Source organism: Sarcophilus harrisii, chromosome 2, assembly GCF_902635505.1.
Source record: "Sarcophilus harrisii chromosome 2, mSarHar1.11, whole genome shotgun sequence".
Lineage (NCBI taxonomy): Eukaryota > Metazoa > Chordata > Mammalia > Dasyuromorphia > Dasyuridae > Sarcophilus > Sarcophilus harrisii.
Window position 1 is genome coordinate 95,347,129 of NC_045427.1, and position 18,417 is coordinate 95,365,545.

The following is an 18,417-nucleotide window of genomic DNA, read 5'->3' on the forward strand; positions in this document are numbered from 1 at the left end:
CATTGCATGTTGTACTTGGTTGCATGTTGTTAGAGGTGACACTGGAAATTCACTACAACATTGTTATAACATTAATTCTTAGAAGTTACTTTAACAGTGAAACTATCTTATAACAAGATCCTATTAATATTTCAGAAGCTAAATTGACTTGGAAATAGTATTATACAATCATATGTACGAGCTATTGGTTTTAAAAAGTATTTTGAGTCATTCAAAAAAGAATAAAGAAAGAAAGGAAGTAAGGGAATTACACTGTGGAGAGAAGAGCCACTAGAAAACATGTTTATCATGGTAAATAAAAAAGAATTCTCCTAGTAAATAATAGCGCAGGAGGGGTTCGTCATGTCTCTATTCCACACTTAATTTAATAGACTATGTCTCCCATCACAAAATCAGCTGCAAGAAGGAGTTTCTATATCTAACACTAATGTGGATAAAGAATAGGAAATAGAGAAATGGAAAACCATTGTGAAGAATTGCCAGTCATTCATCCAATAGTTTTCCAAAACTTCTAATTCAAATAGTAGGACCAATTAATGTGCTTCTGATACTGACAATGACATTCTTGAGAATTTCCATTTTACTTCTTAACAATCAAGGAGGGGCATTATAAATTGGATTATTTACAAAACACAGTGAGACAGGGACTTAAACCCTCAATAATTTTAGTCTCCTACCCTATGCTTATCTTTATCGATAAGCTTGTCTCTGTGTTTTTCTTTTTTTACACTGTAGAAACTTCAGGGTCAATCTTGTCTGTGTTCTATGTGAACAGAAGTCCTTACTGCAACTACGATTCGTTTGTGTGCAGTACAGGTAAAACATGAATATTACTATGTCTTTCTAGGTCACTATTTGAAGTCATCAGTGTACAGTAGTTGACTCAGGCTCAGTTGACTCACAGTATGTTGTATAAATATTGATCTAAAGTTTTGTCCTTCATTATCATAGGAGACATTCATGAGCTAGGAAAATAACCCTTGGTTTTCTTGCCTAAAAGTACTGGAAAACTTAAATTTCTAGTTCATTGTCAGATTCAAAGATTCCATCCTCCAAAAAGACAGATGACACTATAAACTCATTATAATATTATTGTACTGTGGATGCTTTGGAATCACTTTATAGGTAAAAGTATCAAATAACAAAGTTATTGATACTTTGGCAGTTTAACCTACTTGGATATAGTTTGCAAAAGTCCTGTTTCATATTGAATTTTACTCTTTAGGGAACAGTGTTACAATAGAATTCATACACAGCAGCTAATAGCAAAAATAGTTCTTTTATAGATTTATTCAGGTACTTACTTTTTAAATGCACATTAAAGAAAGAATTGTGAGTTATATGTGATTTTTTTAAAAAATCTTCATTTGTTCCAATGTGAAGTCCCCAAATATCTTGTAAACCTACTTTAACTCAGGTCACTTATTTGAAACATACATTACTTACATCTTGCATGTTACCTTTCATTAATTTCCCTAAGTTCCCTGAACAAAACACAATATGCTAGAATATAAAAAATATATTCTAGCATCCTGGAAATCTAGTATTTGTGTCATACTCATGAAATAATACCATTCCTTCCTGGAGGCACAAGGGAACAATATGAAAATGACCATTTATTTTCCTGTGAATATTTTTTCCTGAATAGGCTACCCACAGGGCCCTTAAGTAGTTGAATTCCTATTTTTCCATCTCACTAGATTAAAAACAAAAATATATCCTATTACCTGGGAAATAAATAGGTTATTTATGCTTCACTTGTCACATCTAAATTCTCCAAAGATCCCCTGAGCCATATTCAAAGAAAGGGACATTTCATACCTACTTAATTTCTTGTTTTAAGTATATATTGCACAGTCTTTTTTACTACCAATGTTTTCCTCCCAATGGCCATTTTCAAGTATCCTTACTTTCATAGTAGACTTATGATGAAAGAGATGTGCAAACCTCTTCAGGGAAAATTGGAATACTTCTATTTATTTTCACAAATAAATACACATACATGTAACTTTTATGGCTAAAGTTTAAAAAAAAATAAAAGCCCAAAGAGAAGTATCAGCAAGTGTCTAAATATACATTGTCCTCATTTATATTTATCAGTGCTGCTTTAATGGACCTTTTTAGTGTATCTACATCTCAAGTTCAAGGCAACATAACCAGTTTATGTTCAGCAAGTACAAGATTTGTCATAGTGATCTTTTTGAGGAGAGACCTGAAGGTATGCTCCAATATGACCCCACCTCTGCTATTTATTATTTGTGTGACCTTGGCCAAGTTATTTAATTTCTCTCTCCCCCTTGTCCTTATTTATTAAGTTATTAAATAGAGTCTAAGATCTCTCAATTCCATGGTCATGATTTCAGTACTACAGATGATTTCCTTTTACTCTTATGTTTTATATTAAACCAATTGAGATCACATATTTGGGAAGTTCTTAGGAAAGTGCTGGTGATACAGGATGCTTTTAATAAATATTTGTTCCTTTTCTTTCCACTTAAAAGGTAAGGAGGTAACTAGAAATGGAGTCCTAAAACATATTCTCTCTATTGTGTTAGTTCCTTGGAATTCAGACTTTAACCTTCTGTACTCATAATGTTCTATCTACCTCCAGTGGCCTCCCCATCCCTTTTAAGGGGATAGTCCATATTGTCAAACTCAGAAATCTAGGAATTTAATTCTGGCTCCTTTATAAAATTTGATTGCAATTGTCATGAGTACAATTTTTTGATGATGCTCTCTTCTTTTCCCTCAATTTTCCAGCCACAATTCAGGGGTCCAATCCTCCACACACACACACACACACACACACACCCTCTGTAATTTCTTGGGATAGAGAATGACAAAAATTATAGCATTCAAAGGCTATTGACTTCTGAATATCTATATGTTGATGGAGAAAATCTCTTTTATAGACAAATTCCATTTACTTTAGTCAAGCTTCCATTTTTTGGCAAGAGATTTGAAGGATACAGCAACACAGTTGCATAAATACGAAATACTCTCCTTAAAAATAAATCCACACTAAGTAACAACCAAAAGTTTCACACATTTGGGGGCCTAAAACAAATAAAATCATAGTTAAAATAACTCCACTTCAATCAGAACAAATAGCTCATTTTTAAGACCACATTAAAATTTTATTTTAACACTTTCCTCATACCAACCACTGAATTAGGATTAACATAGAAGAATCTAGTAACTTGCCTAGAATCATACACTTACTAAGTAATAGATCTGGGAAACTGTGTTATAAGCCTGTCACTTTTCCCACCATTTATCCAATCATGGATATTTATAAATTGGTAGATCTGCTGATGGCCAATATTTTCCCTGCATAACACTCTAATCTACCCCAGCTGTCAGGGGATTCTAGACATACAGAGCAAAATCATGACTCTGCCTCAGATTGCTCATAAAACTATCACCTAAAGCAACAGGGGAAAGTGTTATTATGGGACTTGAACTTGAAGGAACCTTCATGAATTTCTAGGATAGTTTTTTTTTATTTTTTTTTTAATCAGGCCATTTCAAAGTGTGATGAATCCTATGGACCACTTCTCTACATAGTGTTACTCAGACTTGGTAAAAAAAAAGATCTGCAATTTTTCCATGTTCCAATGCTTCATAGGAGATCTTACAAATTGAATTCAGATGCAAAATGTTTTTTTTTTCTTTCAAGTTTGCTTTTATTATTCTTATGTATTTTATTTTTTATTTTTTATTTTTTTTATTTTTTATTATGTATTTTATTTTTCCCAAGGTACATGACAACAAAAATTGTAGCATCATTTTTATAATATTTTGAGTTCCAAAGTTTTTCCTTCCCTTCTTTCCCCCTCCTCTTCCAAAGATCGAAAGCAGTTTGATATAGTTAATGTATATTATCATGTGAAACATATTTCTATATTAATCATAATTATGAAATATGAAATAGATCAAAAGCAAGGGGGAAAGCATGAGATAGAATAAAGTGGAAAAAAAACATGCTTCTCTCTTCATTCCAATTCCATCAGTTTTTTATCTAGTTATGGATAGTATTTTTATTCATGAGTCTTTTGTATTTTTTTTGGATTCTTTTGTTGATGAGAAGTATTAAGTCAATCATAGTTGATTATCATACAATGTTGCTGATACTCTGTACAATGTTTTCCTGTTTCTGTTCATTTCACTTTGCATCACTTTGTACAAGTTTCTCCAGGTTTTTCTGAAATCTACCTGTTCATCATTTCTTATTGCACAATAACATTCTATTACATTCATATACCACAGCTTTCAGTCATTTCCAGGCATCTCTTCAATTTCCAATATTTTGCTATTATTAAACACTCTGATATATTTTTATACGTGAAGGTTCTTTTCCCTTTTTATGATCTCTTTGGAACACAAACCTGGAGGAATATTGCTGTGTCAAATGGTATGCAGAGTTTGATTGCCCTTGGGCATGATTCCAAGTTGCTTTCCAGAATGTTTGGATCAGTTCACAACTCCACCAACAATGTATTAATGTCCCAGTTTTCCCATGTCTCTCCAAACATTTTCCACTTTCCTTTTTGGTCATATTGGATGATATGATAGTTGTGATGTGATAGCTCAGATTTGTTTTAAATTACATTTCTAATCACAAGTGATTCAAAGCACTTCTTCATAGGCCTATAAATGGCTTTGATTTCTTCATCTGAAAACCATTTGTTTGTATCCTTTAACAATTTATTAAGGAATGGCTTATAAATTCTTATAAATTTAACTCAGTTATTTATATATTTGAGAAGTGAGGCCTTTATCAGAGAAACTTGCTTTAAAGATTGGTTCTTGGATTTCTGCTTAATATCTAATTTTGTTTGAATCCATTTTATTTGAACAATTTTTTTTGTTAATTTAATATAATCAAAACTGTCTTTTGTTTTGTAATGCTCTCTCTCTTGTTTGATTGGACATTTTTCTCCTTCCCATTTGTCTGACAGGTAGATTATTTCTTGCTCTTCTAATTTGCTTATGGTGCCTCACTTAACTTCTAAATCATGCATACATTGATAGCTTATCTTGTTATATGGCATGAGATGTTAGACTATACTTCATTGGGATCCTATTATTTTTCCAGTTTTCATAGTAGTTTCTGTCAAATAATGAGTTCTTATCCAAAATCTTGCAAACTTTGGTTTTTTTCAAATTCTATGCCATTTTTGTCATCAACTATTGTGTTTGGTGTACCTAATCTATTCCACTGATCCATCTCTCTATTTCTTAGCAAGTATCAAATAGTTTTGATAGATACTGTTTTATAATGTAGTTTGAAATCTAGTATTTCAAGGTCATCTTCCGTTGTAGTTTTTTTAAGCTAATTTTCTAGGTATTCTTGAACTTTTGTTTTTCTAGAAGAACTTGGTTGTTATTTTTTCTATCAGTTTTTTTTTTATTTAATTGATATAGCACTGAATAAGTAAATAAATTTAGGCAGAAATGTTATTTTTATGACATTGACTTAGCCTATCCATGAGCAATTGATATTTCCCAGTTGTTTAGATATGATTTTATTTGTGTGAAAAGTGTTTTATAGTTGTATTCATATAGTTCCTTGATTTGTCTTGTCAGATAGACCCCTAAGCATGCTACATTTTTTACTGTTTTTAAATGGAATTTCTTTTTCTCTTGCTCCTGGGCTTTGTTGGTAATATAAAGAATTACTAATAAATTGCATGAGTTTATCTTATATCATGCAACTTTGCTAGAGTTGTTCATAATTTCAAGTAATTTTTTTTTGTTGATGCTCTAGGGTTCTCTAAGTACATCAATACGTATTCTACAAAGAGTGATAGTTTTGTTTCCTCATTGCCTTTTCTAATTTCTTCAATTTTTTTCTATTGATGCTAAAGTTAACATTTTTAATGTTATTCTGGATAATGGTGTTAATGGGCATCCTTTCTTCACCTCTGATCTGATTGGGAAGTCTTCTAGCTTATCCCCTTTACAGATAAAATTTGTTAATGGTTTTAAATAAATACTGCTTATCATTTTAAGAAATGCTCCCTTAATTCCTATGTTCTCCAGTGGCTTAAATAGGAGTTGTTGTTGTATTTTGCTAAATGATCTTTTGAAAATGGCATTTTGCAGTCCTTCTAGGAGCCAAGGTCATTTGACAAGAAATTCCTGATGGTGTATTAGAAACCTACAATCAATCATATTGTACTATTTTTATCTCTATATAAATACATTACAGAGAATTTGCTAAGTCTTTTTAAAAATTCTGTTTAAGAAACATATTCAAATTTTCCCTCTACAATGATTATTTAATTGTACCAAAGGTTATGTATGACTGCAATGCGATTTCACTTAGAGGGAGACTTTTATACTAGGACAAACTCAAAAAAAAAAAAAGACCATTAAAACAAAACACCAATTGCATTTGCCTGTAATTTACAGGATCTCCCTAGTGATAGCTAATTAATGGAAGATTTGTGCACATAAATAAACCATCTCCCTTGCAGACTGCTGTATTCTTTGTCCCTAATCCTGAACCTGAGTGCACATTTGCCATTTCAGAAGTCATCAGACGGCCTGCAGTCACAGGTATTTTTAAGGTCCCTAATCATACATAAGGATTCTTTCATCCATACAAGTAGGTAGCTATAATAAAGAAGGAACCATCTGTTTCCAAATATATACCCTTCATTTTGTGATCATTAATAAAAGCACAAAGGAAAATTAGAAAAATAATGAAATTGATATGCTATAAGATAGAAAAATGTTTCTTTCCATCTGGCTTTTAGTTTCTTTTCCACAATTTTTAACTTCAGAATTCTCCATTCCATCCTCCCAAGTGCAACCACTTCCCTTTTGTCAATGTTAAAGGAGTTGAGCTTTTTCCCCGAGAAAAATTATTCTATGAAGAAATATGCCTAAGTACATTGGATTGAAGTCAAGGGACCAAAGACAAAACCCTGTATTTGTCTAACCTGTGTAATCTTAAATAAAACAGTTAACTTCTCTGGATCTATTTCCTTAACTTTAAAGAAAAAGAACGGACTAGATTATGTTAAATGTCTATTTTATTGCTACATTTATAATCCTATGAGTCTATGAGCAGGTGGCCCCTCACTTGGCATTTCTCAGAGTTTCAAGGAAAGACCACTGAACAAAGATGTATCTTTTCAACAGGCTCACTGATAACTTGAAATCACCTTAATAGAGAGTGAAGACTTTTCTTATGTAACTAAGTATGAGGTTTAATGTACTTATACTTTTGGGGTAAGGAATACAAGGGTGTAGGTTAAAGGGATAAAACAGTCAACAAATATAGTAACCTAGTCTTTGACAAACCCAAAGTCCCCAGCTTTTGGGATAAGAACTTACTATTTGATAAAAATTGCTGGGAAAATTGGAAACTAATATGGCAGAAACTAGGCATTGATCCATACTTAACACCGTACACCAAGATAAGGTCAAAATGGGTTCATGACCTAGGCATAAAGAATGAAATTATTAATAAATTAGAGGAACACAGGATAGTTTACCTCTCAGACCTGTGGAAGGGGAAGGTCTTTATGACCAAAGCAGAACTAGAGATCATTACTGATCACAAAATAGAAAATTTTGATTATACCAAACTGAAAAGTTTTTGTACAAACAAAACTAATGCAGACAAGATTAGAAGGGAAGCAATAAACTGGGAAAATATTTTTACAGTCAAAGGTTCTGATAAAGGCCTTATTTCCAAAATATATAGAGAATTAACTCTAATTTATAAAAAATCAAGCCATTCTCCAATTGAAAAATGGTCAAAGGATATGAACAGACAATTCTCAGATGAAGAAATTGAAACTATTTCTAGTCATATGAAAAGATGCTCCAAGTCATTATTAATCAGAGAAATGCAAATTAAGACAACTCTAAGATACCACTACACACCTGTCAGATTGGCTAAGATGACAGGAAAAAATAATGATGATTGTTGGAGGGGATGTGGGAAAACTGGGACATTGATGCATTGTTGGTGGAGTTGTGAACGAATCCAACCATTCTGGAGAGTAGTTTGGAACTATGCTCAAAAAGTTATCAAACTGGGCATACCCTTTGATCCAGCAGTGTTACTACTGGGATATAAAGAAGGGAAAGGGACCTGTATGTGCACGAATGTTTGTGGCAGCCCTCTTTATAGTGGCTAGCTTTTTGTAGTGGCTAGAAACTGGAAACTGAATGGATGTCCATCAGTTGGAGAATGGCTGAATAAATTGTGGTATATGAAAATTATGGAATATTACTGTTCTGTAAGAAATGACCAACAGGATGATTTCAGAAAGGCCTGGAGAGACTTACACGAACTGATGCTGAGTGAAATGAGCAGGACCAGGAGATCATTATATACTTCAACAACAATACTATATGATGACCAGTTCTGATGGACCTGGCCATCCTCAGCAACGAGATCAACCAAATCATTTCTAATGGAGCAGTAATGAACTGAACTAGCTATACCCAGAAAAAGAACTCTGGGAGATGACTAAAAACCATTACATTGAATTCCCAATCCCTATATTTATGCACACCTGCATTTTTGATTTCCTTCACAAGCTAATTGTACAATATTTCAGAGTCTGATTCTTTTTGTACAGCAAAATAACGTTTTGGTCATGTATACTTATTGTGTATCTAATTTATATTTTAATGTACTTAACATCTACTGGTCATTCTGCCATCTGGGGGAGGGGGTGGGGGGTAAGAGGTGAAAAATTGGAACAAGAGATTTGGCAATTGTTAATGCTGTAAAGTTACCCATGCATATATCCTGTAAATAAAAGGCTATTAAATAAAATAGTAAAAAAAAAAGGAATACAAGGGTGAACAACAACAATTTTAATTCTATTACAGTAAAATTTTTATCTATTTTCATTGGGGAATATGCTACAAAAGTTTTTATTTAAAAAATAGCATTGTGATTACATACCTTTTCTGGCAATACATTAAATGAAATGTAATTTGGATCAATACAAAGAACTTCATAAAGCTAAAAAGAGCAATTTGCTATGACAAATACACTTAAATGCCAAAGAATTCATGAAAAAGGTATAAGAATCTCCTTTGATGGAAGATAAGATTTGTAAGAGTTTATATTTAGTATAATACTTTATGATTTATAGAATCTTTTTCTCAAGAAGAAAATAGACAACTTCAAGGTAAGGATTATTATAAAGAAAGGTATCTCCAGAGACAGGAGTTTGTTCTCCAGAATTCTTGTTCATTTCAAAATATTTGTTTTTGCTATTTACTACTTTCATATTTTCAGTCATTTTCTCCTCACTTGGACTATTCTACCTCCCATTCATTATACTAATTCAATTCTACATAATTCCCATGTCTTTCATAGTAGATTTCTACTCTTATTTTCTCTCAAATCTAACTTCTAAGACACTTAAAATCTGTTCCATATATGTTACAAATCATTATGAAATTTTCTGTAATTAATTCAGAGAGTTAGAAAGATCCCCAAAGTTTATGTAACCCATACCTAAGCAAGAAATCCCTCTACAATAGAGCAAATTACTTTGGTTTAATGGCCTCTGTGGAGAGAAAAATTACTGGATTTCAAAGACTACTTGGGCAGCTAAATGGTACTGTGAATAGAGCACTGATTCTTAGAGTCAGGAGGACCTGAGTTCAAATGTGGCCTCAAATGCTTAAGACTTATTTGCTATGTGACCTTAGGCAAGTCACATAACCTCAATTTTCTAATTAAAAAAAAAAAAAAAACAAACAATACTACTCCATTTTTGAATAGTCATTGATTGGAAGTTATCCAGCCAAAAGTTAGATATCTACTCAGAACTTTCCTGTTTGAAGCTTCCACACATTGCTCCTATTTTTGTTGTTGTTTAGTCATTTCCAGTTATAACTGACTTCATAATCCCTTCCTTTTCGGGATTTTCTTGGTCAAGAAACTGATGCCATTTTTTTTTTGCCATTTCTATCTCCAGCCTATTTGGCAAATGAAAAAAACAGAAGCAAACAGGGTTAAATGACTTCCTCAGAGTTACAAAGTTACTTCAACTCTGAGGTCAGATTTGAGTTCAGACCTTTTTACTTAAGGCCCAGCACTGCCACCTAACTACCTCTTAGTGAACTCCAGAGAAAATTAATCCCAGTTGCAAATAACTTGCCTTTTCTTTCTTCTTTCAAGCAGATATTATATCCTTTCTAACTTTTTCCTTTTCCAAGGTAAACATCCTTAGTTCTTTGAGCTGTACCTTATACTGCATGAACATTTAATGGGTACATAGAATAGTCTATCCGTACTGTGTATTTTCTTGTATTTCTCATTGGGAATAGGAATACACACTCATTCTATGGCCTGATCTGTCATAGTCACTCCAACATACCTATTCTCACACTGAAAGGTCTGTTCCCAGACAAATGTCACTATTGTATAATTATACTCACATTTTTAGGGCCCTTGGAGTAACACTTTTAAGGGAAAATTTCTCTTATTCATTATAGTTCTTGAATCCCTATAAATTCATTTCTATTTACATAATCATTTATAGTAATGATACTTTTTATCTTAAATACAGCAATTTACTTAACAATAAAATAAATAAATATATTAAAATATATATAAAACATCCAGATTATACTCTTCCACAAATGAATTCATTACCTCTGAGGGAGGGTATATAACTACCAAAACGTGTCAAGGAGATCTGTGAGTAACAAAACCCATGTGACTAGAGTAATTCCCAAATCTGGAAATGTAAAGTTCCAGAATTATCCTTTCTCTGTCTCAAGAGCTTTCCACAAAATTTCCTTGATTGAAGTGCCTTTATGGAATAGATAATTTCAAAGAAAAATTGAATTGATCCAAACTGTTTTTTAACAGAACTGGATAATGCATTTCTGTCCAAAAAACGATCTGTTGAATGGCTTCTCTAATTCTCTTCCCCAAATCTGCTTTGTTTAGTTCAAAAAACTCATCAACAACAGTTATAGTATATATCATTTTTATTTCCAAGTTAGATGAAACAATTCTCAAATTGTTCATGTTTCTTCTAGGTTTTCTAGGTTTAGATTATGGACATTCACAACTCCACTTTAACATATTGTTAATAGTCAAACATTTATCTTGTGTATAATCTGATAAATTATATTTGTCCCAGAATGTACAATAGTTCTATTGTTCTAAAATAGTTCCTATTTTCCTGGTCTATTACAGTTTGTCAAATTAAAAACTGAAACAATTCCTGGCAACTATTTCTCAAAGTTAAGAGTTGCTTTTCTTTTTCCTTCCTTAGGACTCTGAGCAGAGATTTAACTCATCAAAAAATCCTAAAACAAAAGGATAGTAAAAACGTATTTCACAGATCTGTTGGTCTTGCAGTTTCTACTGTTAAGATTATCCAAAGCTTTACTAAAGGGAGTCATTCAGAATTGAACAGAATACCCATCAGGGAACACTACAATCTCCATTACAACTCTGGTTGTAGACATTATACCAAATTTGAAAAAGCCTGACTGCATTATACTTTGTCTGCCACATCATAACTATTGACATATTAAACTTGAAAATCACTAAAACACTAAAATATTTTTGTAAACTACAAATTTATCACTTACATATCCACATTAAAGAAATAGCTAGACTCTATCAGTAAAACAAAATTGTAGTAACTAAAAAAAGAGAATGCAAAAATTTAGAGACATCTTCACTCCAAATATTAATGTGGACAATTTGTGCCTGATTTATGGTAGAGCTTAGAAGGCTCATTTTTGTCTTATCATCCATCCTTGGACCCTCTCTACCCTGACCCTAAAATAGAGATGTCACTTGGCTCCCTTCAAGAATTAAAGACAACCGACTAACCAAAGTGAAATTTACTTTTCAAACTCAAATATAAAACTTTAAATTTGTCCCTACTGAATTTTATCTTATTATATCAGACCAAATGTTCTGATCTTACCAAATATTTTAGGAGATTGATGTTTTTGGAATCACTAATAGCTTTGTGACATCTTCAAATTTCATAAGCATTATCTTTCAGTCAATAAATATGCATTGTGTCCATTATATGCAATACAATCCGTGATTATATTGGGAATACAGATATTAAAAGATATAAAAGGTACTCCCCACCATGAAGAGATAGGAGAAAACAATATGTAAAAAAAAAAAAAAAAAAAGGCTGAAAAGTCAGGGAACAGGGAAAAGGGGAAGAGGAAGAAGTTACCAAGTATGGATGTAATCATGATGGAGAAGTCTTTAAAAAGTACAGAATTAGGTTATAAATGAAGTGATGAGAGGTCTGAAACTCCTGCTTAAAAGGAGGTTTTGGAGTTCTTTGCTCTGACTTCCAATCAGAGGAATAGAGGCTAATACAGAGGTATGAGTTCTAAAGATGATAAGGAAGCAAATAAAATTTAAATAGTTGTGTCTTCTGTTCAGTGCCTAGTTCCCCTAACACTAGTTCTATGTCTCCTTTTGTCATCTTTCATTCAAGGTGATTATTACCATTGATCACCCCGCAAAAAAAAAAAAAAAAAAAAAAGCATTATTCTTTGTCTCATTTTTTAGTGTTCTCTCTTGGAATAGATCAAGGTTAATATTTTCTTTCTTTTTTTTTTAACCAGATCATAAAGACTTAGCTGGATGGCTTCTATCAAAAATGTTGGTTTAGCCTTAAGTGAAAAAGTTTGTCATCAGTAAAAATTGCCTTCTCGCCATCTGATATATTACTTCTAATAGATGACATTCTATCTCATTCTCCCTTCTTTCTCAAGGAACTCACCATTTAATTATGTATTTCCCTGTATTCCTTTTTCTTCATCCTCCACTCTTCCTCTATATGTGAATATTCTAATATGGACATTGATATTTTCTCAGCACTCCCTTCAATTTCCTTTTTTCTTTTAATAATTATAACTTTTTCTTGACAGAACCCAGGCCAGCGTAATTTTTTACAACATTATCCCTTGTACTCACTTCTGTTCCGATTTTTCCCCTCCCTCCCTCCACACCCTCCTCCAGATGGCAAGCAGTCCTTTAATGTTAAATATGTCAAAGTATATCCTAGATACAATATATGTGTGCAGAACCAAACAGTTCTCTTATTGCACAGGAAGGATTAGATTCAGTAGGTAAAAATAACCTGGGAAGAAAAACAAAAGTACAGAGTTTACATTCATTTCCCAGTGTTCTTTCTTTGGGTATAGCTGCTTCTGTCCATCACTGATCAATTGAAACTGAGTTAGGTCTCTTTGTCAAAGAAATCCACTTCCATCAGAATATATCTTCATATAGTATCGTTGTTGAAGTATATAATGATCTCCTGGTTCTGCTCATTTCACTTACCATCAGTTCATGTAAGTCTCTCCAAGCCTCTCGGTATTCATCCTGCTGATCATTTCTTACAGAACAATAATATTCCATAACATTCATATACCACAATTTACCCAACCATTCTCCAGTTGATGGGCATCCATTCATTTTCCAGTTTCTAGCCACTACAAACAGGGCTGCCACAAACATTTTGGCAAGCATTCTGGAGAGCAATTTGGAACTATGCTCAAAAAGTTATCAAACTGTGCAAACCCTTTGATCCAGCAGTGTTAATACTGGGCTTATATCTCAAAGAGATCTTAAAGAAGGGAAAAGGACACATATGTGCAAAAATGTTTGTGGCAGCTCTTTTTATAGTGACTAGAAATTGGAAATTGAATCGATGTCCATTAATTGGAGAATGTCTGAATAAATTGTGGTATATGAATGTTATCGAATGTTATTGCTATTTGAAATGATCAGCAGGATGATTTCAGAGAGGCCTGGAGAGACTTACATGAATTGATGCTAAATGAAATGAGCAGAACCAGGAGATCATTATACACTTCAACAACAATACTATATGATGATCAATCCTGATGGACATGGCTCTCTTCAACAATGAGATGATCCAAATCAGTTCCAATTGTTCAGTAATGAAGAGAATAATCTACACCCAGCAAAAGAACTATGGGAAATGAATATGGACCAAAACATAGCATTTGCACTCTTTCTGTTTTTATCTGCTTATATTTTTGTTATCCTTCTCAGGTTATTTTCACCTTCTTTCTAAATCTGATTTTTCTTGTGCAGTAAGATAACTGTATCAATATGTATACATATATTGTATTTAACATATACTCTAACACATTTAATATGTACCTGCCATCTAGGGGAGGAGATGGGGGGAAGGAGGGGAAAAGTTGGAATAGTAGGTTTTGCAAGGGGCAATTTTGAAAAATTACTTATACATATGTTGCATATGTTTTATAAATATAAAGATACAATGAAAAAGTTTTTGTACAAACAAAACTAATGCAGACAAGATCAGAAGGGAAGCAATAAATTGGGAAATCATTTTTATATTTAAGGGTTTTTATAAAGGCCTCATTTCTAAAGTATATAGAGAATTGATTCAAATATATAAGAATTCGAGCCATTCTCCAGTTGATAAATGGTCAAAGGATATGAACAGATAATTTTCAGATCAAGAACTTAAAACTGTTTCTAATCTTATGAGAAGGTGTTCTAAATCACTATTGATCAGAGAAATGCAAATTAAGACAACTCTGAGATACCATTACATACCTCCCAGATTGGCTAAGATGACAGGAAAAGACAAGGATGAATGTTGGAGGGGATGTGGGAAAATTGGGACGCTAATACATTCTTGTCAGAATTGTGAACAGATCCAGCCCCTCTGGAGAGTAATTTGAAGCTATGTTCAAAAATTATCAAACTGTGCAGACCCTTTGACCCAGCAGTGTCTATGTCCCAAAGAGATGTTAAACAAAGGAGAGTGACCCACATGTGCAAAAATGTTTACGGCAGAAATTTTGGTAGTAGCAAGAAATTGTAAACTGGGTAGATGCCCATCAGTTAGAAAATGGCTGAATAAATGATGGTATATGGATGTTATGAAATATTATAGTTCTAGAATAAATGATCAAGAAGATAATTTTAGAGAGTTCTAGAGAGACTTAGATGAACTGATGCTAAGTGAAATGTGCAGAAACAGGAAAACATTGTACACAGCAACATCAATATTATATGATAATTGATGCCAGTTCCAATGATCTACACCCAGAGATAGCACTGTGGGAATTAAATGTACATCACAACATAACATTCTCACTGTTTTTATTGTTGTTCATTTTGTTTTCTTACTCAGTTTATTTTTTTATCTGATGTTTCTTATCCAGCAAGAGAATTGTATAAATTTGTTTATACATATAGGATTCAACATATATATTTAACAAGTTTAACATATACTGGATTACCTGCCCTCTACTGGAGAGGTGGGGAGAAGGAAGAGAAAATCTGAAACAGAAGGCTATGCAAGGGTAAATATTGTCAAATTATCTGTCCATATGTTTTGAAAATAAAAAGCTTTATTAAAAATAAAGAAAGGCCTGGAAAGATTTACATGAACTGATGGTGAAAAAAACAAGCAGAACCAGGAATACATTGTACACAATAAAGGCAAGAATGTGAGATGCTCAACAACAAAAAAAAAAATTAAAAAAAATAGTTCAACAGCAAGAGATAGAAAGAGAAATCCCATTTAAAATAACAGTAGATAATATAAATTATTTGGGAATCTACTTGACAAGAGAAAGCCAAGACAATGTCAATACAATTACAAAACACTTTTCACACAAATAAAGTTAGATATAAACAACTGGAAGAATATCAAATGCTTATGGGTAGACTAAGCAAATATAATCATGGAATGTTCTTGTTTGGTATCCTGCAGGTCTTCGGAGCAGCCTTCTTTTCAGCTGAATAATCATCACAAGAATAGCTAGGTGTTGAAGTCCAAATCCTTTATTATCTCCTTCACCATCTAGTTTCCTTGCCTGGGGCCCAGCTAGCTTTCTTAGAGGCCTTCAGGAGTCTTGGTTTCAGTGAAGAAGCTAAGGAGGAGAGTCTTGCCAGTAGGGTGGTGTGAGATGGAATGAATGAATCTTTCTGAGTCCCAGGATTTGTGCTTCAGCTTCCAGCCACCACAAAGGTGGACAATGGAATGAATTTCTCTCTCCTTGGCTCCAAGAGCTTGAATTCCTACCTCCAGTTCTCTTATCTTGTCTGACTCTGACTCTGGCTGAGTTTGTCCCAGTTTATATGCTTTCTTATAATTATATTACTATAGGTGTGCATCTTGTAGAACTATATTAAATACTAACTACATGTACTGAACTAGAGAACTATTAAGCGTCATGCTAAACTAGATAACCATTGTCTTTATCAATTCGCTTAATACCTTGTAAGAATCCTTGTTTTAGAGTTCTGCCCCATAACATAATCAAAATGACAATTCCACCTATATTATTCTACTTATAGAGTGCCATACCAAATTGCCAAAATTTTACTTTATAGAGCTAGAAAAAATAATGACAAAGTTCATTTGGAAGAACAAAAGGTCAAGAATTTCAAGGGAATTAATGAAAAAAAATGCATAAGAAGGTGGCCTAGATGTACCATATCTAAATATATATTATAAAGAAGCACTCATTAAAATAATTTGGTACTGATTAAGAAATAGTGTTCTGGGTCAGTGGAATGTATTATGTTCATAAAAAATAATAATCAAAGACTATAGTAACGTAGTGTTAGATAAACCCAAAGACTTTAGTTTCTGTAATAAGAACTCATGATTTGACAAAAAGGTTTCTGAGAAACCTGGAAAATGGCATGTAGAAACATCTAAAACCATATACTTAATAAAGTTGAAATTGGTTCATGATTTAGACAGAAAGGGTGATTAGCAGAATAAGAAATAGTCAATTTCTCAGCTCTATAGAAAGGAAGAAATTTATGGCCAAAGAAGAACTAAAGAACATCATGAAATGCAAAATTGATAATTTTGATTACATTAACTTAAAAAGATTTTGCATAAACAAAACCAGTGAAGCCAAAATTAGAAGGGAAGCAGAAATCTGGGGGAGGGAGTATTGTTCTTGATAAAAGACTCATTTATAAAATATATAAAGAACTCTTTTTAAGAATACAAGTCATTCCCCCAACTGATATATGGCAAAAGGATATGAACAGAAATTTTTCAGACAAAGAAATTAAAGTCATCTATAGTCATACGAAAAAAAGCTTTAAATCACTTTACAAAGAAAAATATTCTCCAACTGGTAGACATCCACTCAATTTCCAATTCCTTGCTACTACATAAAGGGCTACTACAAAGATTTTTACACATGTGAGTCTTTTTCCCTTTTTTATGATCTTTTTGAGATACAACACAGTAGTGATATTGCTGTATCAAAAGGTATACATAATTTTGTAGCCCTTTGGGCATAGTTCCAAATTAATCTCCAGAATGGTTGGAATATTTCACAACTTGCTCTCATAATTTTCTTATAGTATCACATTTTGTGCCTAAATCATCTAGCCATTTCAACCTTATTTTGCTATGGGATGTGAGATATTGGCCTATGATGAGTTTCTGACGTACTACTGACGTAATGATTTTAGAAATTTTTGTCAAATGGTAATTTTTTTTCTTCCATAAACATGAATCTTTGGGTTTATCAAACAGTAGATTGCCATAGTCATTGAATATTGTTTTTTGTATACCTAAGCTATTCTATGGATCCACCACTCCATTTCTTATTGAGGTCCAAATGATATGAGGACTGATATTTACAATAGAATTTTAGGTCTAGTACTGTTAGGCCATTGTCATTTGTATTTTTTCCATTAATTTCCTTGACATTCTTGGCTTTTTGTTTTTTCAAATGAATTTTGTTATTATTTTTTCTAGCTCTATAAAATAGTTTTGGCAATTTGGTATGGCACTGAATAAGAATAATCATTTAAGTTGATTTGTCATTTGTATTATATTAACTAGACCTACCCATGAGCATTGATATTTTTCCATTTTTTTAGCTCTGACTTTATTTGTATGTATAGTGTTTTGTAATTGTGTTCATATATTTGGTGGATTTCTCTTGGTAGATATATTCTCAAATATTTTATTTTGTGTACAGTTATGATAAATGGAATTTCTCTTTCTATCTTTTGTTTCAGGGCTTTGTTGGTAACAGAAATGGTGATAATTTATGCTATTTTATAGCATGCAACTTTGCTAAAGTTATTAATTGTTTCTAGTGATCTTTTAGTTGAATAACTAAGCTTCTACAAATATAACATCATGTCATTGGCAAAAAGTGATAGTTTCCTTTCCTCATTACTTACATTAATTCCTTAAATTTTTCTTTTTTATTGCTAAGGTCAACATTTCTAATACAATGTTGAATAATAGTGGTGACAATGGACATTATTGTTTCATCCTTGATATTATTGGGAATTCTTCCAGTTTATCCCATTATATATAATGCTTGCTGATAGTTTTAGATAGATGCTGCTTATTACTTTATGAAAACTCC